The sequence below is a fragment of the Pseudophryne corroboree genome, unplaced genomic scaffold (assembly GCF_028390025.1).
Source record: "Pseudophryne corroboree isolate aPseCor3 unplaced genomic scaffold, aPseCor3.hap2 scaffold_1339, whole genome shotgun sequence".
Classification (NCBI taxonomy): domain Eukaryota; kingdom Metazoa; phylum Chordata; class Amphibia; order Anura; family Myobatrachidae; genus Pseudophryne; species Pseudophryne corroboree.
Genome location: NW_026967965.1, coordinates 112,204 through 137,010, shown reverse-complemented (window position 1 = coordinate 137,010; position 24,807 = coordinate 112,204). Strand labels below are relative to the sequence as shown.

The window sequence follows — 24,807 nt, the reverse complement described above, 5'->3', positions numbered from 1 at the left end:
CCGATTGCCCACTTTCCCTTGTGCTTTTCTCTCTCTCTCTCTCTCTCCTTTGGTTAGAGCATCAGTTTCTGTAGTCCACTTTATCCTTATTTTCTCTAACGTCCTAAGTGGATGCTGGGGACTCCGTAAGGACCATGGGGAATAGCAGCTCCGCAGGAGACTGGGCACATCTAAAGAAAGCTTTAGGACTAGCTGGTGTGCACTGGCTCCTCCCCCTATGACCCTCCTCCAAGCCTCAGTTAGATTTCTGTGCCCGACGAGAAGGGTGCACACTAGGGGCTCTCCTGAGCTTCTTAGTGAAAGTTTTAGTTTAGGTTTGTTATTTTCAGTGAGACCTGCTGGCAACAGGCTCACTGCATCGAGGGACTAAGGGGAGAAGAAGCGAACTCACCTGTGTGCAGAGTGGATTGGGCTTCTTGGCTACTGGACATTAGCTCCAGAGGGACGATCACAGGTCCAGCCTGGATGGGTCCCGGAGCCGCGCCGCCGGCCCCCTTACAGAGCCAGAAGAGCGAAGAGGTCCGGAAAAATCGGCGGCAGAAGACGTTCCTGTCTTCAATAAGGTAGCGCACAGCACTGCAGCTGTGCGCCATTGCTCTCAGCACACTTCATACTCCGGTCACTGAGGGTGCAGGGCGCTGGGGGGGGCGCCCTGAGACGCAATAAAACACGACAGAAATACCTTACATGGCAAAAAATACATCACATATAGCTCCTGGGCTATATGGATGCATTTAACCCCTGCCAAAATATACAAAAAAACGGGAGATAAGGCCGCCGGAAAGGGGGCGGAGCCTATCTCCTCAGCACACTGGCGCCATTTTCCCTCACAGCTCAGTTGAAGGGAAGCTCCCCTGGCTCTCCCCTGCAGTCACTACACTACAGAAAGGGTTAAAAAAGAGAGGGGGGCACTAATTAGGCGCAGTATTAAAACATACAGCAGCTATAAGGGGAAAAACACTTATATAAGGTTATCCCTGTATATATATAGCGCTCTGGTGTGTGCTGGCATACTCTCTCTCTGTCTCCCCAAAGGGCTAGTGGGGTCCTGTCCTCTATCAGAGCATTCCCTGTGTGTGTGCTGTGTGTCGGTACGTTTGTGTCGACATATATGAGGAGAAAAATGATGTTGAGACGGAGCAGAGTGTCTGTAACAGTGATGTCACCCCCTAGGGGGTCGACACCTGAGTGGATGTACTGTTGAAAATTACATGACAGTGTCAGCTCTATATAAAAACAGTGGTTGACATGAGACAGCCGGCTACTCAGCTTGTGCCTGTCCAGACGTCTCATAGGCCGTCAGGGGCTCTAAAGCGGCCGTTACCTCAGATGGTAGATACAGACGCCGACACGGATACTGACTCCTGTGTCGACGGTGAAGAGACAACCGTGATTTCCAGTAGGGCCACACGTTACATGATTGATACAATGGAAAATGTTTTTATACATTTCTGATAATACGAGTACCACCAAAAAGGGGTATTATGTTCGGTGGGGGAAAAACTACCTGTAGTTTTCCTAAATCTGAAAAATAAAATGAGGTGTGTGATGATGCGTGGGTTTCCCCCCGATAACACTTGATAATTTCTTAAAAAGTATTGGCTGCATACCCTTTCCCGCCAGAGGTTAGGGTGCGTTGGGAAACACCCCCTAGGGGGGATAAGGCGCTCACACGCTTGTAAGAACAAGGGCTCTACCCTCTCATGAGATGGCCGCCCTTAAGGATCCTGCTGATAGAAAGCAGGAGGGTATCCAAAAATGTATTTACACACATACTGGTGTTATACTGCGACCAGCTATCGCCTCAGCCTGGAGGTGCAGTGCTGGGTTGGCATGGTCGGATTCCCTGACTGGAAATATTGATATCCTAGATAAGGATAGTATATTATTGCCTATAGAGCATTTAAAAGATGCATTTCTATATATGCATGATGCACAGCGGAATAATTGCCGACTGGCATCAAGTATAAGTGCGTTGTCCAATTCTACCAGTAAAATGGTCAGGTGATGCGGATTCCAAACGGCATTTGGAAGTATTGCCTTTGAAAGGGGACATTTGGGGTCGGTCCTTTAGACCTGGTGGCCACGGCAACAGCTGGGAAATCCACGTTTGTACCCCAGGTCGCCTCTCAAAATAAGACGCCGTATTATCAGGCGCAGTCCTTTGTTGGCAAGCGGACAAAAGGTTCCTCTTTTCTGCTCGTGACAGACGGAGAGGAAAAAGGCTGCAGAGATCAGCCAGTTCCCAGGAACAGAAACCCTTTCCCGCCTCTGCCAAGCCCTCAGTATGACGCTAGGGCTATACAAGCTCAGGCACGGTGGGGGCCCGTTCTCAATGAATATCAGTGCGCAGTGGGCTCACTCGCAAGTAGACCCCTGGATCCTTCAGGTAATATCTCAGGGGTACATATTGGAATTCGAGACGTCTCCCCCTCGCCGTTTCCAAAAGTTGGCTTTACCGACGTCTCCCTCTGACAGGGAGGCAGTTTTGGAAGCCATTCACAAGCTGTATTCCCAGCAGGTGATAATCAAGGTACCCCTCCTTCAACAGGGACGGGGTTACTATTCCACAATGTTGTGGTACCGAAACCAGATGGTTCGGTGAGACCCATTCTAAATTTAAATTTAAAATCCTTGAACATTTATATAAAAAAGTTCAAGTTCAAAGTACCTCAAGGGTGTGGTACAGGACTGTCATTACCAATTCCAGACGTTGCCGTCTGGTCTGTCCACGGCACCGTGGGTACTTCATGTCAAAATGTACCCTTCTCACCAAGGGTACCTCAGGTTATGGTACAGAACTGTCACTATCAGTTCAGACGCTGCCGTAGGGATGGTCCACGGCACCCCGGGTCTTTACCAAGGTAATGGACGAAATGATATCCCTTCGAAGGAAGGGAATTTTAGTTATCCCTTACTTGGACGATTCCCTGATAAGGGTAAGATCCAGGGAACAGTTGGAGGTCGGTGTAGCACTATCTCAGGTAGTGTTGCGGCAGCACGATTGGATTCTCAATATTCCAAAATCGCAGCTGGTTCCGACGACTTGTCTTCTGTTTCCTAGGGATGATCCTGGACACAGTCCAGAAAAAAGGTGTTTCTCCCGGAAGAGAAAGCCAGGGAGTTATCCGAGCTAATCAGGAACCTCCTAAAACCGAACCAAGTCTCAGTGCATCAATGCACAAGGGTTCTGGGAAAAAAATGATGGCTTCATACGAAGCAATCCCATTCATTAGATTCCACGCAAGAACTTTCCAGTGGAACCTACTGGACAAATGGTCCGGGTCGCATTTTCAGATGCATCAGCGGATAACCCTGTCACCAAGGACAAGGGTATCCATCCTGTGGTGGTTGCAGAGTGCTCATCTTCTAGAGGGCCGCAGATTCGGCATTCAGGACTGCGAGGCTGGGGAGCAGTCACACAGGGAAGGAATATCCAGGGCTTAGGGTCAAGCCGCGATACATCACTTCACATAAATATCCTGAAGCTAAGGGCCATTTACAATGCTCTAAGCTTAGCAAGACCTCTGCTTCAAGGTCAGCCGGTGTTGATCCAGTCGGACAACATCATGGCAGTCACCCACGTAAACAGACAGGGTGGCACAAGAAGCAGGAGGGCAATGGCAGAAGCTGCAAGGATTCTTCGCTGGGCGGAAAATCATGTGATAGCACTGTCAATAGTATTCATTCCGGGAGTGGACAACTGGGAAGCAGACTTCCTCAGCACGACCTCCACCCGGGAGAGTGGGGACTTCACCCAGAAGTCGTCCACATGATTAAAAAACTCGACAGGTATTGCGCCAGGTCAAGAGACCCTCAGGCAATAGTTGTAGATGCTCTGGTAACACCGTGGGTGTACCAGTCAGTATATGTGTTCCCTCCTCTGCCTCTCATACCCAAGGTACTGAGATTGATAAGATGGAGAGGAGAAAGCACTATATTCGTGGCTCCGGATTGGCCAAGAAGGACTTGGTAACCGGAACTTCAAGAGATGCTCGCGGAGGATCCGTGGCCTCTACCTCTAAGAAGGGACCTGCTCCAGCAAGGACCCTGTCTGTTCCAAGACTTACCGCGGCTGCGTTTGACGGCATGGCGGTTGAACACCGGATCCTGAAGGAAAAAAGGCATTCCGGATGAAGTCATCCCTATCCTGATCAATAGCCAGGAAGGATGTAACCGCAAAAAACATTATCACCGCAATTGGCGAAAATATGTTGCGTAGTGAGGCCCGACGGAGGAAATTCAACTGGGTCGATTCCTACATTTCCTGCAAACAGGAGTGTTTATGGGCCTGAAATTGGGGTCCATTAAGGTTCAGATTTCGGCCCTGTCAATTTTCTTCCAAAAAAGAACTAGCTTCAGTCCCTGAAGTTTAGACGTTTGTAAAAGGGGTACTGCATATACAGCCTCCTTTTGTGCCTCCAGTGGCAATTTGGGATCTCAATGTAGCTTGGGTTCCAAAAGTCACATTGGTTTGAACCACTTAAATCTGTGGAGTTAAAATATCTCACATGGAAAGTGGTCATGCTGTTGGCCCTGGCCTCGGCCAGGCGCGTGTCAGAATTGGCGCTTTATCCTGTGAAAGCCCTTATCTGATTTTCCATTCGGACAGGGCGGAATTGAGGACTCGTCCTCAGTTTCTCCCTAAGGTGGTTCCAGCGTTTTCACCTGAACCAACCTATTGTGGTGCCTGCGGCTACTAGGGACTTGGAGGAATCCAGGTTGCTGGATGTTGTCAGGGCCCTGAAAAAGATGTTTCCAGGACGGCTGGAGTCAGGAAATCTGACTCGCTGTTTATCCTGTATGCACCCAACATGCTGGGTGTTTCTGCTTCTAAGCAGACTATTGCTCGTTGGATTGTAGTGCAATTCAGCTTGCACATTCTGTGGCAGGCCTGCCACAGCTAAAATCTGTAAAAGCCCGTTCCACAAGGAAAGTGGGCTCATCTTGGGCGGCTGCCCGAGGGGTCTCGGCTTTACAACTTTGCCGAGCAGCTACTTGGTCAGGGGCAAACACGTTTGCTAAATTCTACAAATTTGATACCCTGGCTGAGGAGGACCTGGAGTTCTCTCATTCGGTGCTGCAGAGTCATCTGCACTCTCCCGCCCGTTTGGGAGCTTTGGTATAATCCCCATGGTCCTTACGGAGTCCCCAGCATCCACTTAGGACGTTAGAGAAAATAAGAATTTACTTACCGATAATTCTATTTCTCATAGTCCGTAGTGGATGCTGGGCGCCCATCCCAAGTGCGGATTGTCTGCAATACTTGTACATAGTTATTGTTACAAAAATCGGGTTATTATTGTTGGGAGCCATCTTTTCAGAGGCTCCTCTGTTATCATACTGTTAACTGGGTTCAGATCACAAGTTATACGGTGTGATCGGTGTGGCTGGTATGAGTCTTACCCGGGATTCAAAATCCTTCCTTATTGTGTACGCTCGTCCGGGCACATATCCTAACTGAGGCTTGGAGGAGGGTCATAGGGGGAGGAGCCAGTGCACACCAGCTAGTCCTAAAGCTTTCTTTAGATGTGCCCAGTCTCCTGCGGAGCCGCTATTCCCCATGGTCCTTACGGAGTCCCCAGCATCCACTACGGACTATGAGAAATAGAATTATCGGTAAGTAAATTCTTATTTTTTCCAGTGTTTCACTATCTCTCTGATGTAATGAGGATGTATGGTCTAGAGGGATCAGTAATGCATTGTACTGTATAGAGGCGTCAGGGATGTAGCGTAGGGTATAGAGGCATCAGGAATGTAGCGTAGGGAATAGAGGCATCAGGGATGTAGCGTAGGGTATAGAGGCGTCAGGGATGTTAGCATAGGGAATAGAGGCGTCAGGGATGTAGCGTAGGGAATAGAGGCGTCTGGGATTTAGCTTAGGGAATATAGGCATCAGGGATGTACTAGCAGGTATATAGAGGTCAGTGTACTGTATAGAGGGTAGAGATGAGCGGGTTCGGTTCCTCAGAATCCGAACCCGCCCGAACTTCAGGTTTTTTTACACGGGGCCGAGCGACTCGGATCTTCCCGCCTTGCTCGGTTAACCCGAGCGCGCCCGAACGTCATCATCCCGCTGTCGGATTCTCGCGAGGCTCGTATTCTATCGCGAGACTCGGATTCTATATAAGGAGCCGCGCGTCGCCGCCATTTTCACACGTGCATTGAGATTGATAGGGAGAGGGCGTGGCTGGCGTCCTCTCCGTTTAGACTAGAGTACTAGAGAGAGACACAAATTTTGGGGAGCATATTATTAGGAGGAGTACTACTTGCTGCTGATAGTGTGACCAGTGACCACCAGTTTAATTAATCCGTTCTCTGCCTGAAAAAAAACGATACACAGTGTGACACAGTCACATACCATATCTGTGCTCAGCCCAGTGTGCTGCATTATATGTAATACTGTATATCATTATCTGACTGTGCTGAGTGCTCACTGCTCACACAGCTTAATTGTGGGGGAGACTGGGGAGCAGTTATAGCAGGAGTACATATTTTAAGTACAGTGCACACTTTTGCTGCCAGAGTGCCACTGCCAGTGTGACTGACCAGTGACCACTGACCACCAGTATTGTGATTGTCTGCTGACCACCAGTATATTGTGATTGTCTGCCTGAAAAAGTTAAATACTCGTCGTGTGGTGTTTTTATAAACGCATTCTGCAGACAGTGTCCAGCAGGTCCGTCATTACATAATATATACCTGTCCGGCTGCAGTACTAGTGTGATATATATATATATTTTAATTTTATCTCATTATCATCCAGTCTATATTAGCAGCAGACACAGTACGGTAGTCCACGGCTGTAGCTACCTCTGTGTCGGCAGTCGCTCGTCCATCCATAATTGTATACCACCTACCCGTGGGTTTTTTTTTTCTATCTTCTTGATACTAGTAGCTTACTTTAGGAGTCTGCAGTGCTGAGTCTGACAGACAGTGTCCAGCAGGTCCGTCATTACATAATATATACCTGTCCGGCTGCAGTACTAGTGTGATATATAATATATATATATTTTAATTTTATCTCATTATCATCCAGTCTATATTAGCAGCAGACACAGTACGGTAGTCCACGGCTGTAGCTACCTCTGTGTCGGCAGTCGCTCGTCCATCCATAATTGTATACCACCTACCCGTGGTTTTTTTTTTTCTATCTTCTTGATACTAGTAGCTTACTTTAGGAGTCTGCAGTGCTGACAGACAGTGTCCAGCAGGTCCGTCATTACATAATATATATACCTGTCCGGCTGCAGTACTAGTGTGATATATATTTTAATTTTATCTCATTATCATCCAGTCTATATTAGCAGCAGACACAGTACGGTAGTCCACGGCTGTAGCTACCTCTGTGTCGGCAGTCGCTCGTCCATCCATAATTGTATACCACCTACCCGTGTTTTTTTTTTTTTTCTATCTTCTTGATACTAGTAGCTTACTTTAGGAGTCTGCAGTGCTGACAGACAGTGTCCAGCAGGTCCGTCATTGCATAATATATACCTGTCCGGCTGCAGTACTAGTGTGATATATATATATTTTAATTTTATCTCATTATCATCCAGTCTATATTAGCAGCAGACACAGTACGGTAGTCCACGGCTGTAGCTACCTCTGTGTCGGCAGTCGCTCGTCCATCCATAATTGTATACCACCTACCCGTGGGTTTTTTTTTTCTATCTTCTTGATACTAGTAGCTTACTTTAGGAGTCTGCAGTGCTGACAGACAGTGTCCAGCTGGTCCGTCATTACATAATATATACCTGTCCGGCTGCAGTACTAGTGTGATATATATATATTTTCATTTTATCTCATTATCATCCAGTCTATATTAGCAGCAGACACAGTACGGTAGTCCACGGCTGTAGTTACCTCTGTGTCGGCAGTCGCTCGTCCATCCATAATTGTATACCACCTACCCGTGGTTTTTTTTTTTTTCTATCTTCTTGATACTAGTAGCTTACTTTAGGAGTCTGCAGTGCTGACAGACAGTGTCCAGCAGGTCCGTCATTACATAATATATACCTGTCCGGCTGCAGTACTAGTGTGATATATATATATTTTAATTTTATCTCATTATCATCCAGTCTATATTAGCAGCAGACACAGTACGGTAGTCCACGGCTGTAGCTACCTCTGTGTCGGCAGTCGCTCGTCATCCATAAGTATACTAGTATCCATCCATCTCCATTGTTTACCTGAGGTGCCTTTTAGTTGTGCCTATTAAAATATGGAGAAAAAAAATGTTGAGGTTCCAAAAATAGGGAAAGATCAAGATCGACTTCCACCTCGTGCTGAAGCTGCTGCCACTAGTCATGGCCGAGACGATGAAATGCCAGCAACGTTGTCTGCCAAGGCCGATGCCCAATGTCATAGTACAGAGCATGTAAAATCCAAAACACCAAATATCAGTAAAAAAAGGACTCAAAAATCTAAAATAAAATTGTCGGAGGAGAAGCGTAAACTTGCCAATATGCCATTTACCACACGGAGTGGCAAGGAACGGCTGAGGCCCTGGCCTATGTTCATGGCTAGTGGTTCAGCTTCACATGAGGATGGAAGCACTCAGCCTCTCGCTAGAAAAATGAAAAGACTCAAGCTGGCAAAAGCACAGCAAAGAACTGTGCGTTCTTCGAAATCCCAAATCCACAAGGAGAGTCCAATTGTGTCGGTTGCGATGCCTGACCTTCCCAACACTGGACGTGAAGAGCATGCGCCTTCCACCATTTGCACGCCCCCTGCAAGTGCTGGAAGGAGCACCCGCAGTCCAGTTCCTGATAGTCAGACTGAAGATGTCAGTGTTGAAGTACACCAGGATGAGGAGGATATGGGTGTTGCTGGCGCTGGCGAGGAAATTGACCAGGAGGATTCTGATGGTGAGGTGGTTTGTTTAAGTCAGGCACCCGGGGAGACACCTGTTGTCCGTGGGAGGAATATGGCCATTGACATGCCTGGTGAAAATACCAAAAAAATCAGCTCTTCGGTGTGGAAGTATTTCAACAGAAATGCGGACAACAGGTGTCAAGCCGTGTGTTGCCTTTGTCAAGCTGTAATAAGTAGGGGTAAGGACGTTAACCACCTCGGAACATCCTCCCTTATACGTCACCTGCAGCGCATTCATAATAAGTCAGTGACAAGTTCAAAAACTTTGGGCGACAGCGGAAGCAGTCCACTGACCAGTAAATCCCTTCCTCTTGTAACCAAGCTCACGCAAACCACCCCACCAACTCCCTCAGTGTCAATTTCCTCCTTCCCCAGGAATGCCAATAGTCCTGCAGGCCATGTCACTGGCAATTCTGACGAGTCCTCTCCTGCCTGGTATTCCTCCGATGCATCCTTGCGTGTAACGCCTACTGCTGCTGGCGCTGCTGTTGTTGCTGCTGGGAGTCGATGGTCATCCCAGAGGGGAAGTCGTAAGCCCACTTTTACTACTTCCACCAAGCAATTGACTGTCCAACAGTCCTTTGCGAGGAAGATGAAATATCACAGCAGTCATCCTGTTGCAAAGCGGATAACTGAGGCCTTGACAACTATGTTGGTGTTAGACGTGCGTCCGGTATCCGCCGTTAGTTCACAGGGAACTAGACAATTTCTTGAGGTAGTGTGCCCCCGTTTACCAAATACCATCTAGGTTCCACTTCTCTAGGCAGGCGATACCGAGAATGTACACGGACGTCAGAAAAAGACTCACCAGTGTCCTAAAAAATGCAGTTGTACCCAATGTCCACTTAACCACGGACATGTGGACAAGTGGAGCAGGGCAGGGTCAGGACTATATGACTGTGACAGCCCACTGGGTAGATGTATGGACTCCCGCCGCAAGAACAGCAGCGGCGGCACCAGTAGCAGCATCTCGCAAACGCCAACTCTTTCCTAGGCAGGCTACGCTTTGTATCACCGGTTTCCAGAATACGCACACAGCTGAAAACCTCTTACGGCAACTGAGGAAGATCATCGCGGAAGGGCTTACCCCAATTGGACTCTCCTGTGGATTTGTGGCATCGGACAACGCCAGCAATATTGTGTGTGCATTAAATATGGGCAAATTCCAGCACGTCCCATGTTTTGCACATACCTTGAATTTGGTGGTGCAGAATTAGCAAAGGATAGTTTCAATCTGCCTATCTCTGGGTTATGGGCCCAGCATGTTTCCATTGCAGTACTCTGCTGCACATGTAAGTGCAAGAGATCCTGAAGCACTCACTCATCATGGGAAAGTACCAATGTGTTTCTTCATTGGTTGATGGAAGAAACATCTTACAAAAACTCTCCAGATTATTGACTTTTTAAAGTTTTTCTAGGAAACGTTCTTGATGAATGCTTATTAGCCTTTGTCAGTATGCACTTTTTGCAAAGTGTCTCTGTGGTGCAATTGGTTAGTGTGTAAGGCTATTAACCAAAAGGTTTGTGGTTCAATCCCACCCAGGAACGTAATTGACCTTGTGATCAGATTTTGGTGATATTTAAGTAGACAAGTCAAAATTTCAAACCCCCTCTTATTGTGTAGGGTACCTGGCCTTCTCTGATGTAATCAGAGTTAGATTTGATTCAGTGATTTTATAAAAAACAGCTAGGAAGCACAATTTAGCAGTGGGTTGCAGAGAAAAAAAATATGCTGGCAAAAAAAATCCAATTGAGTGATTAAACAGCTCTTCATTTTCTGGCTTTATTTTTATGCTAACAAATTTGTTCTCTGAAAAGTGTCCACAAAGCCAAGTCTCTGATTAACACCTTTGTAGGGATGGTTTTTCACCTATTACTAAATTAAACTTGCTTCATTGGAAAGGCAGCAAGATGCATCCTCATTTCAATGTCTACTGAAATAATACAAGTTGACACCAGGAAACATTAACGCCACTGCATCCTTGCTGCTTTCTCATGTGGAAGTCTGTTTAATGCGAAAACAAGGTGATATCTAATTAGCACACAGGTAAGGAATTAAGAAAATCTTTATTTAAGGGTGAAGATGTTTCTCACAAAATCGTTGCCCCAATGCATCATTGAAATTCAAGCTGGAAAGATGATTTTAATATATCACTTGTACATTTTGTATTGCTCTTCTGGTGACAATGTAGTTTGTTTTTGTCAATTACCATTTTAATAATAGGGTAAAGAAAATGAAGTGGATTTTTGAAAGAAAACAATACTGTCAATATACTATTAAAACAAATTAAAATGGTAAAAGTTATTGTACTTTAAGTAAAAATAAAAGAGCCAAAATATCAATCCCAGTTTTGGATTACTTTAATTAAAAAAAAAAAGCATACAGCAGAGGATAGTTTCAATCTGCCTACCTCTGGGTTATGAGCCCAGCATGCTTCCATTGCTGTACTCTGCTGCACATGTAAGTGCAAGAGATCCTGAAGCACTCACTCATCATGGGAAAGTACCAATGTGTTTCTTCGTTGGTTGATGGAAGAAACATCTTACAAAAACTCTCCAGATTATTGACTTTTTAAAGTTTTTCTAGGAAACGTTTTAGATGAATGTTTATTAGCCTTTGTTAGTATGCACTTTCGCAAAGTGTCTCTGTGGCCCAATCAGTTAGTGTGTACGGCTATTAACTAAAAGGTTGGTGGTTCAATCCCACCCAAGGATGTAATTGATCTTGTTATCAGATTTTGGTGATCTTTAAGTAGACAAGTCAAAATTTCAAACCCCCTCTTATGGTGTAGGGTACCTGGCCTTCTCTGATGTAATCAGAGTTAGATTTGATTCATTGATTTTATAAAAACAGCTAGGAAGCACAATTTAGCAGTGGTTTGCAGAGAAAAAAAATATGCTGGCAGAAAAATCCAATTGAGTGATTAAACAGCTCTTCATTTTCTGGCTTTATTTTTATGCTAACAAATTTGTTCTCTGAAAAGTGTCCACAAAGCCAAGTCTCTGATTAACACCTTTGTAAGGATGGTTTTTCACCTATTACTAAATTAAACTTGCTTCATTGGAAAGGCAGCAAGATGCATCCTCATTTCAATGTCTACTGAAATAATACAAGTTGACACCAGGAAACATTAACGCCACTGCATCCTTGCTGCTTTCTCATGTGGAAGTCTGTTTAATGCGAAAACAAGGTGATATCTAATTATCACACAGGTAAGGAATTAAGAAAATCTTTATTTAAGGGTGAAGATGTTTCTCACAAAATCGTTGCCCCAATGCATCATTGAAATTCAAGCTGGAAAGATGATTTTAATATATCACTTGTACATTTTGTATTGCTCTTCTGGTGACAATGTAGTTTGTTTTTGTCAATTACCATTTTAATAATAGGGTAAAGAAAATGAAGTGGATTTTTGAAAGAAAACAATACTGTCAATATACTATTAAAACAAATTAAAATGGTAAAAGTTATTGTACTTTAAGTAAAAATAAAAGAGCCAAAATATCAATCCCAGTTTTGGATTACTTTAATTAACAAAAAAAAATGCATATAGCAGAGGATAGTTTCAATCTGCCTACCTCTGGGTTATGGGCCCAGCATGCTTCCATTGCTGTACTCTGCTGCACATGTAAGTGCAAGAGATCCTGAAGCACTCACTCATCATGGGAAAGTACCAATGTGTTTCTTCGTTGGTTGATGGAAGAAACATCTTACAAAAACTCTCCAGATTATTGACTTTTTAAAGTTTTTCTAGGAAACGTTTTAGATGAATGCTTATTAGCCCTTGTCAGTATATACTTTTGCAATGTGTCTCTGTGGCGCAATCAGTTAGTGTGTAGGGCTATTAACCAAAAGGTTGGTGGTTCAATCCCACCCAGGTACGTAATTGACCTTGTTATTAGATTTTGGTGATCTTTAAGTAGACAAGTCAAAATTTCAAACCCTTTGTTATGGTGTAGGGTACCTGGCCTTCTCTGATGTAATCAGAGTTAGATTTGATTCAGTGATTTTATAAAAACAGCTAGGAAGCACAATTTAGCAGTGGGTTGCAGAGAAAAAGAAATATGCTGGCAGAAAAATTCAATTGAGTGATTAAACAGCTCTTCGTTTTCTGGCTTTATTTTTATGCTAACAAATTTGTTCTCTGAAAAGTGTCCACAAAGCAAAGTCTCTGATTAACACCTTTGTAGGGATGGTTTTTCACCTATTACTAAATTAAACTTGCTTCATTGGAAAGGCAGCAAGATGCATCCTCATTTCAATGTCTACTGAAATAATACAGGTTGACACCAGGAAACATTAACGCCACTGCATCCTTGCTGCTTTCTCATGTGGAAGTCTGTTTAATGTGAAAACAAGGTGATATCTAATTAGCACACAGGTAATGAATTAAGAAAATCTTTATTTAAGGGTGAAGATGTTTCTCACAAAATCGTTGCCCCAATGCATCATTGAAATTCAAGCTGGAAAGATGATTTTAATATATCACTTGTACATTTTGTATTGCTCTTCTGCTGACAATGTAGTTTGTTTTTGTCAATTACCATTTTAATAATAGGGTAAAGAAAATGAAGTGGATTTTTGAAAGAAAACAATACTGTCAATATACTATTAAAACAAATTAAAATGGTAAAAGTTATTGTACTTTAGGTAAAAATAAAAGAGCCAAAATATCAATCCCAGTTTTGGATTACTTTAATTAACAAAAAAAAAATGCATATAGCAGAGGATAGTTTCAATCTGCCTACCTCTGGGTTATGGGCCCAGCAAGCTTCCATTGCTGTACTCTGCTGCACATGTAAGTGCAAGAGATCCTGAAGCACTCACTCATCATGGGAAAGTACCAATGTGTTTCTTCGTTGGTTGATAGAAGAAACATCTTACAAAAACTCTCCAGATTATTGACTTTTTTAAGTTTTTCTAGGAAACGTTTTAGATGAATGCTTATTAGCATTTGTCAGGATGTACTTTTGCAAAGTGTCTCTGTGGCGCAATCAGTTAGTGTGTACGGCTATTAACCAAAAGGTTGGTGGTTCAATCCCACCCAGGGACGTAATTGACCTTGTTATCAGATTTTGGTGATCTTTAAGTAGACAAGTCAAATTTCATACCCCCTGTTATTGTGTAGGGTACCTGGCCTTCTCAGATGTAATCAGAGTTAGATTTGATTCAGTGATTTTATAAAAACATCTAGGAAGCACAATTTAGCAGTGGGTTGCAGAGAAAAAGAAATATGCTGGCAAAAAAATCTAATTGCGTGATTAAACAGCTCTTCATTTTCTGGCTTTATTTTTATGCTAACAAATTTGTTCTCTGAAAAGTGTCCACAAAGCCAAGTCTCTGATTAACACCTTTGTAGGGATGGTTTTTCACCTATTACTAAATTAAACTTGCTTCATTGGAAAGGCAGCAAGATGCATCCTCATTTCAATGTCTACTGAAATAATACAGGTTGAAACCAGGAAACATTAACGCCACTGCATCCTTGCTGCTTTCTCATGTGGAAGTCTGTTTAATGTGAAAACAAGGTGATATCTAATTAGCACACAGGTAATGAATTAAGAAAATCTTTATTTAAGGGTGAAGATGTTTCTCACAAAATCGTTGCCCCAATGCATCATTGAAATTCAAGCTGGAAAGATGATTTTAATATATCACTTGTACATTTTGTATTGATCTTCTGCTGACAATGTAGTTTGTTTTTGTCAATTACCATTTTAATAATAGGGTAAAGAAAATGAAGTGGATTTTTGAAAGAAAACAATACTGTCAATATACTATTAAAACAAATTAAAATGGTAAAAGTTATTGTACTTTAGGTAAAAATAAAAGAGCCAAAATATCAATCCCAGTTTTGGATTACTTTAATTAACAAAAAAAAAATGCATATAGCAGAGGATAGTTTCAATCTGCCTACCTCTGGGTTATGGGCCCAGCAAGCTTCCATTGCTGTACTCTGCTGCACATGTAAGTGCAAGAGATCCTGAAGCACTCACTCATCATGGGAAAGTACCAATGTGTTTCTTCGTTGGTTGATAGAAGAAACATCTTACAAAAACTCTCCAGATTATTGACTTTTTTAAGTTTTTCTAGGAAACGTTTTAGATGAATGCTTATTAGCATTTGTCAGGATGTACTTTTGCAAAGTGTCTCTGTGGCGCAATCAGTTAGTGTGTACGGCTATTAACCAAAAGGTTGGTGGTTCAATCCCACCCAGGGACGTAATTGACCTTGTTATCAGATTTTGGTGATCTTTAAGTAGACAAGTCAAATTTCATACCCCCTGTTATTGTGTAGGGTACCTGGCCTTCTCAGATGTAATCAGAGTTAGATTTGATTCAGTGATTTTATAAAAACATCTAGGAAGCACAATTTAGCAGTGGGTTGCAGAGAAAAAGAAATATGCTGGCAAAAAAATCTAATTGCGTGATTAAACAGCTCTTCATTTTCTGGCTTTATTTTTATGCTAACAAATTTGTTCTCTGAAAAGTGTCCACAAAGCCAAGTCTCTGATTAACACCTTTGTAGGGATGGTTTTTCACCTATTACTAAATTAAACTTGCTTCATTGGAAAGGCAGCAAGATGCATCCTCATTTCAATGTCTACTGAAATAATACAGGTTGAAACCAGGAAACATTAACGCCACTGCATCCTTGCTGCTTTCTCATGTGGAAGTCTGTTTAATGTGAAAACAAGGTGATATCTAATTAGCACACAGGTAATGAATTAAGAAAATCTTTATTTAAGGGTGAAGATGTTTCTCACAAAATCGTTGCCCCAATGCATCATTGAAATTCAAGCTGGAAAGATGATTTTAATATATCACTTGTACATTTTGTATTGATCTTCTGCTGACAATGTAGTTTGTTTTTGTCAATTACCATTTTAATAATAGGGTAAAGAAAATGAAGTGGATTTTTGAAAGAAAACAATACTGTCAATATACTATTAAAACAAATTAAAATGGTAAAAGTTATTGTACTTTAGGTAAAAATAAAAGAGCCAAAATATCAATCCCAGTTTTGGATTACTTTAATTAACAAAAAAAAAATGCATATAGCAGAGGATAGTTTCAATCTGCCTACCTCTGGGTTATGGGCCCAGCATGCTTCCATTGCTGTACTCTGCTGCACATGTAAGTGCAAGAGATCCTGAAGCACTCACTCATCATGGGAAAGTACCAATGTGTTTCTTCGTTGGTTGATAGAAGAAACATCTTACAAAAACTCTCCAGATTATTGACTTTTTTAAGTTTTTCTAGGAAACGTTTTAGATGAATGCTTATTAGCATTTGTCAGGATGTACTTTTGCAAAGTGTCTCTGTGGCGCAATCAGTTAGTGTGTACGGCTATTAACCAAAAGGTTGGTGGTTCAATCCCACCCAGGGACGTAATTGACCTTGTTATCAGATTTTGGTGATCTTTAAGTAGACAAGTCAAATTTCATACCCCCTGTTATTGTGTAGGGTACCTGGCCTTCTCAGATGTAATCAGAGTTAGATTTGATTCAGTGATTTTATAAAAACATCTAGGAAGCACAATTTAGCAGTGGGTTGCAGAGAAAAAGAAATATGCTGGCAAAAAAATCAAATTGCGTGATTAAACAGCTCTTCATTTTCTGGCTTTATTTTTATGCTAACAAATTTGTTCTCTGAAAAGTGTCCACAAAGCCAAGTCTCTGATTAACACCTTTGTAGGGATGGTTTTTCACCTATTACTAAATTAAACTTGCTTCATTGGAAAGGCAGCAAGATGCATCCTCATTTCAATGTCTACTGAAATAATACAGGTTGAAACCAGGAAACATTAACGCCACTGCATCCTTGCTGCTTTCTCATGTGGAAGTCTGTTTAATGTGAAAACAAGGTGATATCTAATTAGCACACAGGTAAGGAATTACGAAAATCTTTATTTAAGGGTGAAGATGTTTCTCACAAAATTGTTGCCCCAATGCATCATTGAAATTCAAGCTGGAAAGATGATTTTAATATATCACTTGTACATTTTGTATTGCTCTTCTGGTGACAATGTAGTTTTTTTTGTCAATTACCATTTTAATAATAGGGTAAAGAAAATTAAGTGGATTTTTGAAAGAAAACTATACTGTCAATATACTATTAAAACAAATTAAAATGGTAAAAGTTATTGTACTTTAAGTAAAAATAAAAGAGCAAAAATATCAATCCCAGTTTTGATTACTTAAATTAACAAAAAAAAATGCATATAGCAAAGGATAGTTTCAATCTGCCTACCTCTGGGTTATGGGTCCAGCATGCTTCCATTGCAGTACTCTGCTGCACATGTAAGTGCAAGAGATCCTGAAGCACTCACTCATCATGGGAAAGTACCAATGTGTTTATTCGTTGGTTGATGGAAGAAACATTTTACAAAAACTCTCCAGATTATTGACTTTTAAAATTTTTCTAGGAAACGTTCTTGATGAATGCTTATTAGCCTTTGTCAGTATGCACTTTTTGCAAAGTGTCTCTGTGGTGCAATTGGTTAGTGTGTAAGGCTATTAACCAAAAGGTTGGTGGTTCAATCCCACCCAGGAACGTAATTGACCTTATGATCAGATTTCGGTGATATTTAAGTAGACAAGTCAAAATTTCAAACCCCCTCTTATTGTGTAGGGTACCTGGCCTTCTCTGATGTAATCAGAGTTAGATTTGATTCAGTGATTTTATAAAAAACAGCTAGGAAGCACAATTTAGCAATGGGTTGCAGAGAAAAAAAATATGCTGGGAAAAAAAATCCAATTGAGTGATTAAACAGCTCTTCATTTTCTGGCTTTATTTTTATGCTAACAAATTTGTTCTCTGAAAAGTGTCCACAAAGCCAAGTCTCTGATTAACACCTTTGTAGGGATGGTTTTTCACCTATTACTAAATTAAACTTGCTTCATTGGAAAGGCAGCAAGATGCATCCTCATTTCAATGTCTACTGAAATAATACAAGTTGACACCAGGAAACATTAACGCCACTGCATCCTTGCTGCTTTCTTATGTGGAAGTCTGTTTAATGCGAAAACAAGGTGATATCTAATTAGCACACAGGTAAGGAATTAAGAAAATCTTTATTTAAGGGTGAAGATGTTTCTCACAAAATCGTTGCCCCAATGCATCATTGAAATTCAAGCTGGAAAGATGATTTTAATATATCACTTGTACATTTTGTATTGCTCTTCTGGTGACAATGTAGTTTGTTTTTGTCAATTACCATTTTAATAATAGGGTAAAGAAAATTAAGTGGATTTTTGAAAGAAAACAATACTGTCAATATACTATTAAAACAAATTAAAATGGTAAAAGTTATTGTACTTTAAGTAAAAATAAAAGAGCCAAAATATCAATCCCAGTTTTGGATTACTTTAATTAAAAAACAAAAAGCATACAGCAGAGGATAGTTTCAATCTGCCTACCTCTGGGTTATGAGCCCAGCATGCTTCCATTGCTGTACTCTGCTGCACATGTAAGTGCAAGAGATCCTGAAGCACTCACTCATCATGGGAAAGTACCAATGTGTTTCTTCGTTGGTTGATGGAAGAAACATCTTATAAAACTCTCCAGATCATTGACTTTTTAAAGTTTTGCTAGGAAACGTTTTAGATGAATGCTTATTAGCCTTTGTCAGTATGCAATTTCGCAAAGTGTCTATGTGGCGCAATCAGTTAGTGTTTACGGCTGTTAACTAAAAGGTTGGTGGTTCAATCCCACCCAGGGATGTAATTGATCTTGTTATCAGATTTTGGTGATCTTTAAGTAGACAAGTCAAAATTTCAAACCGCCTCTTATGGTGTAGGGTACCTGGCCTTCTCTGATGTAATCAGAGTTAGATTTGATTCATTGATTTTATAAAAACAGCTAGGAAGCACAATTTAGCAGTGGTTTGCAGAGAAAAAAAAATATGCTGGCAGAAAAATCCAATTGAGTGATTAAACAGCTCTTCATTTTCTGGCTTTATTTTTATGCTAACAAATTTGTTCTCTGAAAAGTGTCCACAAAGCCAAGTCTCTGATTAACACCTTTGTAAGGATGGTTTTTCACCTATTACTAAATTAAACTTGCTTCATTGGAAAGGCAGCAAGATGCATCCTCATTTCAATGTCTACTGAAATAATACAAGTTGACACCAGGAAACATTAACGCCACTGCATCCTTGCTGCTTTCTCATGTGGAAGTCTGTTTAATGCGAAAACAAGGTGATATCTAATTATCACACAGGTAAGGAATTAAGAAAATCTTTATTTAAGGGTGAAGATGTTTCTCACAAAATCGTTGCCCCAATGCATCATTGAAATTCAAGCTGGAAAGATGATTTTAATATATCACTTGTACATTTTGTATTGCTCTTCTGGTGACAATGTAGTTTGTTTTTGTCAATTACCATTTTAATAATAGGGTAAAGAAAATTAAGTGGATTTTTGAAAGAAAACAATACTGTCAATATACTATTAAAACAAATTAAAATGGTAAAAGTTATTGTACTTTAAGTAAAAATAAAAGAGCCAAAATATCAATCCCAGTTTTGGATTACTTTAATTAACAAAAAAAAAGCATATAGCAGAGGATAGATTCAATCTGCCTACCTCTGGGTTATGGGCCCAGCATGCTTCCATTGCTGTACTCTGCTGCACATGTAAGTGCAAGAGATCCTGAAGCACTCACTCATCATGGGAAAGTACCAATGTGTTTCTTCGTTGGTTGATGGAAGAAACATCTTACAAAAACTCTCCAGATTATTGACTTTTTAAAGTTTTTCTAGGAAACGTTTTAGATGAATGCTTATTAGCCCTTGTCAGTATATACTTTTGCAATGTGTCTCTGTGGCGCAATCAGTTAGTGTGTACGGCTATTAACCAAAAGGTTGGTGGTTCAATCCCACCCAGGGACATAATTGACCTTGTGATCAAATTTTGGTGATATTTAAGTAGACAAGTCAAAATTTCAAACCCCCTCTTATTGTGTAGGGTACCTGGCCTTCTCTGATGTAATCAGAGTTAGATTTGATTCAGTGATTTTATAAAAACATCTAGGAAGCACAATTTAGCAGTGGGTTGCAGAGAAAAAGAAATATGCTTGCAAAAAAAATCAAATTGCTTGATTTAACAGCTCTTAATTTTCTTGCTTTATTTTTATGCTAACAAATTTGTTCTCTGAAAAGTGTCCACAAAGCCAAGTCTCTGATTAACACCTTTGTAGGGATGGTTTTTCACCTATTACTAAATTAAACTTGCTTCATTGGAAAGGCAGCAAGATGCATCCTCATTTCAATGTCTACTGAAATAATACAGGTTGACACCAGGAAACATTAACGCCACTGCATCCTTGCTGCTTTCTCATGTGGAAGTCTGTTTAATGTGAAAACAAGGTGATATCTAATTAGCACACAGGTAAGGAATTAAGAAAATCTTTATTTAAGGGTGAAGATGTTTCTCACAAAATTGTTGCCCCAATGCATCATTGAAATTCAAGCTGGAAAGATGATTTTAATATATCACTTGTACATTTTGTATTGCTCTTCTGGTGACAATGTAGTTTTTTTTGTCAATTACCATTTTAATAACAGGGTAAAGAAAATTAAGTGGATTTTTGAAAGAAAACTATACTGTCAATATACTATTAAAACAAATTAAAATGGTAAAAGTTATTGTACTTTAAGTAAAAATAAAAGAGCAAAAATATCAATCCCAGTTTTGATTACTTAAATTAACAAAAAAAATGCATATAGCACAGGATAGTTTCAATCTGCCTACCTCTGGGTTATGGGTCCAGCATGCTTCCATTGCAGTACTCTGCTGCACATGTAAGTGCAAGAGATCCTGAAGCACTCACTCATCATGGGAAAGTACCAATGTGTTTATTGGTTGGTTGATGGAAGAAACATCTTACAAAAACTCTCCAGATTATTGATTTTTTAATGTTTTTCTAGGAAACGTTCTAGATGTATGCTTATTAGCCTTTGTCAGTATGCACTTTTTGCAAAGTGTCTCTGTGGCGCAATCGGTTAGTGTGTTCGGCTATTAACCGAAAGGTTGGTGGTTCAATCCCACCCAGGGACGTAATTAAACTTGTGATCAGATTTTGGTGATATTTAAGTAGACAAGTCAAAATTTCAAACCCCCTCTTATGGTGTAGGGTACATGGCCTTCTCTGATGTAATCAGAGTTAGATTTGATTCAGTTATTTTATAAAAAAACAGCTAGGAAGCACAATTTAGCAGTGGGTTGCAGAGAAAAAAAATATGCTGGCAGAAAAATCCAATCGAGTGATTAAACAGCTCTTCATTTTCTGGCTTTATTTTTATGCTAACAAATTTGTTCTCTGAAAAGTGTCCACAAAGCCAAGTCTCTGATTAACACCTTTGTAAGGATGGTTTTTCACCTATTACTAAATTAAACTTGCTTCATTGGAAAGGCAGCAAGATGCATCCTCATTTCAATGTCTACTGAAATAATACAAGTTGACACCAGGAAACATTAACGCCACTGCTTCCTTGCTGCTTTCTCATGTGGAAGTCTGTTTAATGTGAAAACAAGGTGATATCTAATTAGCACACAGGTAAGGAATTAAGAAAATCTTTATTTAAGGGTGAAGATGTTTCTCACAAATTTGTTGACCCAATGCATCATTGAAATTCAAGCTGGAAAGATGATTTTAATATATCACTTGTACATTTTGTATTGCTCTTCTGATGACAATGTAGTTTGTTTTTGTCAATTACCATTTTAATAATAGGGTAAAGAAAATGAAGTGGATTTTTGAAAGAAAACAATACTGTCAATATACTATTAAAACAAATTAAAATGGTAAAAGTTATTGTACTTTAAGTAAAAATAAAAGAGCCAAAATATCAATCCCAGTTTTGGATTACTTTAATTAACAAAAAAAAATGCATATAGCAGAGGATAGTTTCAATCTGCCTACCTCTGGGTTATGGGCCCAGCATGCTTCCATTGCTGTACTCTGCTGCACATGTAAGTGCAAGAGATCCTGAAGCACTCACTCATCATGGGAAAGTACCAATGTGTTTCTTCGTTGGTTGATAGAAGAAACATCTTACAAAAACGCTCCAGATTATTGACTTTTTCAAGTTTTTCTAGGAAATGTTTTAGATGAATGCTTATTAGCATTTGTCAGTATATACTTTTGCAAAGTGTCTCTGTGGCGCAATCAGTTAGTGTGTACGGCTATTAACCAAAAGGTTGGTGGTTCAATCCCACCCAGGGACGTAATTGACCTTGTTATCAGATTTTGGTGATCTTTAAGTAGACAAGTCAAATTTCATACCCCCTGTTATGGTGTAGGGTACCTGGCCTTCTCTGATGTAATCAGAGTTAGATTAGATTCAGTGATTTTATAAAAACATCTAGGAAGCACAATTTAGCAGTGGGTTGCAGAGAAAAAGAAATATGCTGGCAAAAAAATCAAATTGCGTGATTAAACAGCTCTTCATTTTCTGGCTTTATTTTTATGCTAACAAATTTGTTCTCTGAAAAGTGTCCACAAAGCCAAGTCTCTGATTAACACCTTTGTAGGGATGGTTTTTCACCTATTACTAAATTAAACTTGCTTCATTGGAAAGGCAGCAAGATGTATCCTCATTTCAATGTCTACTGAAATAATACAGGTTGACACCAGGAAACATTAACGCCACTGCATCCTTGCTGCTTTCTCATGTGGAAGTCTGTTTAATGTGAAAACAAGGTGATATCTAATTAGCACACAGGTAAGGAATTAAGAAAATCTTTATTTAAGGGTGAAGATGTTTCTCACAAAATCGTTGCCCCAATGCATCATTGAAATTCAAGCTGGAAAGATGATTTTAATATATCACTTGTACATTTTGTATTGCTCTTCTGGTGACAATGTAGTTTGTTTTTGTCAATTACCATTTTAATAATAGGGTAAAGAAAATGAAGTGGATTTTTGAAAGAAAACAATACTGTCAATATACTATTAAAACAAATTAAAATGGTAAAAGTTATTGTACTTTAAGTAAAAATAAAAGAGCCAAAATATCAATCCCAGTTTTGGATTACTTTAATTAACAAAAAAAAAGCATATAGCAGAGGATAGTTTCAATCTGCCTACCTCTGGGTTATGGGCCCAGCATGCTTCCATTGCTGTACTCTGCTGCACATGTAAGTGCAAGAGATCCTGAAGCACTCACTCATCATGGGAAAGTACCAATGTGTTTCTTCGTTGGTTGATGGAAGAAACATCTTACAAAAACTCTCCAGATTATTGACTTTTTAAAGTTTTTCTAGGAAACGTTTTAGATGAATGCTTATTAGCCCTTGTCAGTATATACTTTTGCAATGTGTCTCTGTGGCGCAATCAGTTAGTGTGTACGGCTATTAACCAAAAGGTTGGTGGTTCAATCCCACCCAGGGACGTAATTGACCTTGTGATCAGATTTTGGTGATATTTAAGTAGACAAGTCAAAATTTCAAACCCCCTCTTATTGTGTAGGGTACCTGGCCTTCTCTGATGTAATCAGAGTTAGATTTGATTCAGTGATTTTATAAAAACATCTAGGAAGCACAATTTAGCAGTGGGTTGCAGAGAAAAAGAAATATGCTTGCAAAAAAAATCAAATTGCTTGATTTAACAGCTCTTAATTTTCTTGCTTTATTTTTATGCTAACAAATTTGTTCTCTGAAAAGTGTCCACAAAGCCAAGTCTCTGATTAACACCTTTGTAGGGATGGTTTTTCACCTATTACTAAATTAAACTTGCTTCATTGGAAAGGCAGCAAGATGCATCCTCATTTCAATGTCTACTGAAATAATACAGGTTGACACCAGGAAACATTAACGCCACTGCATCCTTGCTGCTTTCTCATGTGGAAGTCTGTTTAATGTGAAAACAAGGTGATATCTAATTAGCACACAGGTAAGGAATTAAGAAAATCTTTATTTAAGGGTGAAGATGTTTCTCACAAAATTGTTGCCCCAATGCATCATTGAAATTCAAGCTGGAAAGATGATTTTAATATATCACTTGTACATTTTGTATTGCTCTTCTGGTGACAATGTAGTTTTTTTTGTCAATTACCATTTTAATAACAGGGTAAAGAAAATTAAGTGGATTTTTGAAAGAAAACTATACTGTCAATATACTATTAAAACAAATTAAAATGGTAAAAGTTATTGTACTTTAAGTAAAAATAAAAGAGCAAAAATATCAATCCCAGTTTTGATTACTTAAATTAACAAAAAAAATGCATATAGCAAAGGATAGTTTCAATCTGCCTACCTCTGGGTTATGGGTCCAGCATGCTTCCATTGCAGTACTCTGCTGCACATGTAAGTGCAAGAGATCCTGAAGCACTCACTCATCATGGGAAAGTACCAATGTGTTTATTCGTTGGTTGATGGAAGAAACATCTTACAAAAACTCTCCAGATTATTGATTTTTTAATGTTTTTCTAGGAAACGTTCTAGATGTATGCTTATTAGCCTTTGTCAGTATGCAGTTTTTGCAAAGTGTCTCTGTGGCGCAATCGGTTAGTGTGTTCGGCTATTAACCGAAAGGTTGGTGGTTCAATCCCACCCAGGGACGTAATTAAACTTGTGATCAGATTTTGGTGATATTTAAGTAGACAAGTCAAAATTTCAAACCCCCTCTTATGGTGTAGGGTACATGGCCTTCTCTGATGTAATCAGAGTTAGATTTGATTCAGTTATTTTATAAAAAAACAGCTAGGAAGCACAATTTAGCAGTGGGTTGCAGAGAAAAAAAATATGCTGGCAGAAAAATCCAATCGAGTGATTAAACAGCTCTTCATTTTCTGGCTTTATTTTTATGCTAACAAATTTGTTCTCTGAAAAGTGTCCACAAAGCCAAGTCTCTGATTAACACCTTTGTAAGGATGGTTTTTCACCTATTACTAAATTAAACTTGCTTCATTGGAAAGGCAGCAAG

The 24,807-nt window shown here is 40.1% G+C and overlaps 2 non-coding genes across 2 annotated transcripts; both read left to right on the top strand.

Moving 5' to 3' along the window:
- The first annotated feature begins 20,865 nt into the window (after positions 1-20,865).
- TRNAN-AUU (transfer RNA asparagine (anticodon AUU)) lies at positions 20,866-20,939 on the top strand. The gene has a single exon. It is a non-coding gene; the product is annotated as a tRNA-Asn (tRNA).
- A 3,431-nt stretch (positions 20,940-24,370) lies between these two features.
- On the top strand, positions 24,371-24,444 carry TRNAN-AUU (transfer RNA asparagine (anticodon AUU)). The gene has a single exon. It is a non-coding gene; the product is annotated as a tRNA-Asn (tRNA).
- The last annotated feature ends 363 nt before the right edge of the window (positions 24,445-24,807 follow it).